This window comes from Triticum urartu, chromosome 2A (genome assembly GCF_056163025.1).
Source record: "Triticum urartu cultivar PI428250 chromosome 2A, HENAU_Tu73, whole genome shotgun sequence".
Taxonomy (NCBI): domain Eukaryota; kingdom Viridiplantae; phylum Streptophyta; class Magnoliopsida; order Poales; family Poaceae; genus Triticum; species Triticum urartu.
Window position 1 is genome coordinate 26,200,748 of NC_141874.1, and position 6,000 is coordinate 26,206,747.

The window sequence follows — 6,000 nt, forward strand, 5'->3', positions numbered from 1 at the left end:
CCTCCACTCGCCGCTGGCCGCCCCCTCCTCGCTCCGCCTTCCTCCTCGATCCGTCCTCCCTCCACTCGCCGCCGGCCGGCCCCTCCTCGCTCCGCCTTCCTCCTCTGTCCTACTATCTTCTCCCTCCTCGAGTCGCCCCTCCTTGTCCCTCCTCCCTGATACATTTTGATTTAGTAGGCTTTCATATGTAACATTTTGATTTAGTTGATTTAGTATGCTAGTGGATTTAGTATGCTAGTTGATTTAGTATGCTAGTTGATTTAGTTGATATGATTCAGTTGATTTAGTAGGCTAGTTGATTTAGTTGATTTAGAACATTTTGATTTAGTTTATTTAGTAGGCTAGTTGATTTAGTTGATTTAGTAGGCTAGTTGATTTAGAACATTTTGATTTAGTTGATTTAGTAAAATGGCGCCACCACCAGCACCACTATGTCGACTGTGCAAGTCAAGGTGCGCCAACAGCCTTGCAACTGGCAAGCTGTTCGGCATCTACTTCCATCCGAGTTTTCGTCATGCGGCGGTAAGAAATTAGATGAAATGTAACAACTATTTTATTTTTAGTGTTGGCATTACTGCATTGTGTCATTTTGCTTTTCTTACACATATCGTCCCATGCAATGTGAGGTTGAAATTCAACAAGCTGACAGGAGACACTGTGACATTTGAGGCTCCTGGGGGGCCGTACACTATGGAGGTCGAGAAAGGATGCAATATGTCGCAGATTGGAGGAGATGGATGGGCCCGTTTCCTCGCTCGCATGCGTCTTACTGGTGGTGAGTTGATCAGATTCTCCTTCAGAGCAGAAAGACCCAAGCTGGTTGTCATTTATATCAACCTGGTGGAAGATGATGAAGATGACGAAGATGATGAAGATAATGAGGACCCACTCAATGAAGATGATGAGAACCCACTTCATGAAGTCATCATAGCTCAAAGAATGAGGCTGAGCGAGGAGGAGGTGTGCAACCTATGAGACATAATTCCGCCACGTGATGACTTTGTCGGAGTGCCATTCCTGACCCGCCTGACAAGTACCATGGTCGATCGGCATGAAATGGTATGTTATACGTACTGCATGTAGTAATTTGATGATATATACATGCTGTATTGTTATACTTACAAATCTAGTCGATGATATACTTTAGTGTAGAGTCTGATCACATGCTTAGGCTATTTATTAATTGATATGTTTTTCTTATTCAGAGATTGCCAAAGAACCTATCTATGAGTTGTGGTATTGAGCTTGATGAAGAAGGCTCAGTTGGACTACGCCTTATCGCAAGGGGCTCCGTCACCACATGTACTTATCGCATGGGCACAGATGGTCGCACACACTTGAACTCGGTTGGGTGGAAGAGATTCCTCGTTGGCAAGAATCTTCGTGCTGGACATGCCATCCTAATTACTATCAGGAACACCCACCGCCCAGGCTTGAGGATGATGATCGTCGTCGATATCATCTAGAACTACATGTGTGTATGTGGCTATATCATCTAGAACTACATATGATGATCGTCGTCGATATCATGTAGAACTACATATGATGATCGTCGTCGATATCATCTAGAACTAAATATGATGATTGTTGTCGATGTCACCTTGTACTGCTTGAGGATGCATGTTGAGTATATATGAAATTGTTATCTAGTACTCCCTCGGTTCCAAATTACTCGTCGTGGTTTGAGTTCAAATTTGAACTAAAACCACGACGAGTAATTTCGAACCGAGGGAGTACTACCTAGTACCTATAATGCTTTATGAAATTGATATCTAGTAGTACCTAGTATCTGGAAATTGCAGTTTATCGAAGCCGGAATGGGGAAATGGTGAAATATATAACAGTAGCGCTGGACCGGGAAATCACTACAGCTAAGTAATAGCAGCGCGTTCCTGAAAAGCGCTGCTGCTATAGTCAATAGTGGTAGCGCGGGTACAGGCAGCGCTACTACTAAGAGTTAGCTGTAGCGCCTTATTGGTAGCGCGGGTACCCGCGCTGCTGATAGGCCTAAAACCCGCGCTGCCGCTAGCCTTTTCCCTAGTAGTGTGTGGACTACCGGATGTCTTCAGTGGGCTCCCGCTTGGCTTCTTGCGGTGGATGTGTTCCTTGCCAACGGCCGTGTCAAAGTATGGGGTGTCGCTTGCTCGGTGAGGTAGCTGTGCTCTCATTCTCTCCTTGGCAACCTATTGTTCCTGTCCTTCCACTCGGGGTGAGTGGCTCTTCTTGTCGACGGCGTGGCGTTCTCCGATCCAGGACGAAAGGCCGGGGTGCCTTCTTCGGGGGCAGAGACGGATGGGGGTCCAATTCTGGTTGGCCTAATGGAGGTGATGGAGCACAGTCTTCCTCTGTCGGCGGGCTGCTCCCTTGTCCGTGTCGTGTCATCTGCATGATCCTGTTCGCCGAGAGCCTCGATGCTCAAGTCAGCGCTTGGGCATTCGATGTTTGCTAACGGCTCTTTTGGAATCTTGTATCTTTGCCATTTTTCTGTTAGTTTGCTCTTCTTCTGTAGTTGGATCGATGTAGTGGTGGTTTGCTTTATAATATAAAGTGGGGGAACCCTTTTTCGTAAGCATCTGGTGAAAAAGTCTAGCCGGTGTGATCTACTGGTGGCTTTGCCTGTTTGACTTTAGATCATGTTACTACTACTTTATTTAATTACTGACAGCTGAACAACACCTGCATTGGTAAATGCCTATCTACAGCTGGAGTATCTCATCCTTCACAAACTGCATGCTCCTTTTTTCTGCAGCAATTCCCATTGCTGTTAGAAGGAGAGGGATTGGCGAAATCGATTATGTATTGCTTGAGCCTCATGGCGTATATACAGTGCGTACATGATCTACTTGGAGTACAAGACAATGTAGAAATAAATCCTAGTCTATCATATACTGCCTAATAAATCACGATACTCAACATCCCCTCCGCGGTCATAACGGTAGTAACGTAGACGTTGAGATTGGAGAAGAATCCGAAGGTAATAGTAGTAACGCAGACTATGAGATTGGAGAACAATCCGAAGGTAAGCGAACGTCCCCCCTAACAATAATCGTAATGGTCAGTGCATTGCGGAAGTCATGGTTGGAGTGAAAACTGATGAGGTAGCCGAGAGCGTAGGGTGGTGTAGCCGTTGTTGAGTTAGCCATGTGAAAGCACAAGTGTTCCCTGGGTGATTTTGATAATTAATGTCAACATATCTCTTGATGGACTAATATTTTCATCTAGCATATTTCAGAAAGTTCACCAGAGTGGCATGGACAAGAGGATGTGGAACCCCTTCTAGATGCTAAGGACAGAAGATTGGCAAAATATCAAGACTCTTCATTTTTATTTTAGTGATCCAAGATCACATTGAGTCCATAGGAAAGCCAATACTATTAAAAGGGGATAAGGTGTTGCTTAATGGTCTACTTGCTCAAAGTGCTTAGTGATATGCTCCAAAGCCCTCAACCATTTTCTCAAATCCAATATGTCCTAAACCTAAAGTCAAACTCGGCCCCACCGATTTGATTCATCCGGCGCCACTGAGTTCACTTGACATAGCCACTGCCAGAAACCATAATCAATTCGGTCTCACCGATGGGATCTCGGTCTCACCGAGATGGGCTTGCAAACTCTCTGTTGCCTGTTGCAACTATTTCGGTCTCGCCAAAATATGCAGTCGGCCCCACCGAGTTTGCTTGACCAACTCTCTGTTTGCTTATTACCGAAATCGGTCTCACCGAGTTTGTGTAATCGCCCGAACCGAGATGAGGTTTTACTCTAGCACATCGGTCCCACCGAGTTGATCATGTCGGTCCCACCGAAAATCCTAACGTTCACATTTTGAACTGAATCGGTCTCACCGAGTTTATACATTCGGTTTGACCGAGTTGGCTCTTTTGTGTGTAACGGTTAGATTTTGTGTGGAGGATATATATACCCCCCCACCCTCCTCTCCATTAGTGAGAGAGCCATCAGAACGTGCCTACACTTTCAGCATTCATTTTCTGAGAGAGAACCACCTACTCATGTGTTGAGACCAAGACATTCCAATCAAACCACAAGAATCTTAATCTCTAGCCTTCCCCAAGTTGCTTTCCACTCAAATCATTTTTTCACCATAGCCAAATATGTGAGAGAGTTGAGTGTTGGGGAGACTATCAGTTGAAGCACAAGAGCAATGAGTTCATAATCAACACACCATCTATTACCTTTTGGAGAGTGGTGTATCCTAGATTGGTTAGGTGTCACTTGGGTCTCCGTCAAGATTGTGGAGTAGAACCAAGGAGTTTGTAAGGGCAAGGAGATCTCCTACTTCGTGAAGATCTACCCAAATGAGGCAAGTCCTTCGTGGGCGATGGCCATGGTGGGATAGACAAGGTTGCTTCTTCGTGGACTCTTTGTGGGTGGAGCCCTCCGTGGACTCGCGCAACCGTTACCCTTCGTGGGTTGAAGTCTCCACCAACGTGGATGTACGATATCACCAGCTATCGGAACCACGCAAAAAATCTCCGTGTCTTCAAATGCGTTTGCACACTCCAATCCCATTCCTTTACTTTCTTGCAACTTGGATGCTTTACTTTCCGCTGCTCATATACTCTTGCCATGCTTGCTTGAAATGTTTTGTGAATTCTTAAACTTGTGCGAAAACTCCACCTCAACTTGAAGAATTTAAAAACTGCTACTTTTCTTTGTTGAGGGTCTAACCCCCCCCCCCCCTCTAGACACCTCTTCTGGATCCTTTCACTATACGAGGGACGCCATGGTCGATGTTGAGTCGGGGTGGCCGGTGTCGAGGTAGTCACCATGGACTGGGAAGAAGTGCGGTGGCGGCGCTCTGAGTAGGCGGCGGTGGCTAGGATAGGAGCGCGGTGGCGGTGTTCGAAATAGGCGAGGAAGAACCCAACAACGTGACTGAGATCGGCGCCGACGGTGGTGTTCCCGTGCCTAGGAAGGTGGTGCGGCGCATACCACACATAAGTCGGCACACGTGGACGATGAAGTGGACCGCGTGCCGCAACCCTGCGGCCCGAAGATGCGACGTAGCAGCAGTGTGCGGGTCAGGGCGACAGCGGGGAAGACCTCAGGGCAGCGGCAGGAAGCACGTGCCACACTCGATACGACCCGATGGCGGCGAGGTAGCCGCAACACGAGGATCAGTGCAACCACAGGGACGCCCTGCAACGGACGGCCTCGGGGTGGCGGTGGACAGCAGGCCGTGACACTAAGGCCCGAAAGGGCGATGCAGTGGCAGCGCACGGGTCGGAGCAGCCGCGGAGAGAACCATGGGGCGGCGGCAGGGACTGCGTGCCACGCTGGCTGCGGCCCGACAGGCGATGCAGCGGCAATGCAAGGGTCGGTGCAGGCACGGGGACGACCTAGAGCGGATGGCCTCGGAGCGGCGGTGGACCATGGGCCGTGGCACTATGGCCCGAATGGGCGATGCAGCGGCGGCGTGCTCGTCGATGTGGTCGCGGGAAGAACCATGAAGCGGCGATGCCGCGGTCCAAAGGAACGAGACAGCTGCAGCCCATTGCTCGATCGGTGGAGGGCGCGCTATACTGATGTTCTTCACGGAATCCTGCGAAACTGTGCACATACCGATCAGACCGAAGACACAGTGAGCGAGATCAAGAAGACGCAAGCCGATGGCTGGATGTGGTAGGAGGATCCCACGGCCATGAGACAGCAGCTGCATATGTTCGCGCCGCCCGTACCTAGGGTTCGTCCGCTGGTCGTGTTGACCGGCTGCCTTAGACAATATTTTTCCTGATCGCTTGATCCGGGTTTTTCTCTCTCTCTCGCCGGTCGTCATGATCTAACAGCTATTTCCTGAAAGATGTACAGAACTTAGAAGATCAATAACGGATGCTTTGCAACAAACTATTTGTGATCAGAAGTGCTAATATGAAAGAAAAAAAGCAAGGGCACGGGAGCATTTTCCCTTTTTACGTTTATGTGTGTCTTTGTGTTTCTTAAGCATATATAGTGCGTCAAGTGTTAACAAAGCATCATTGGACA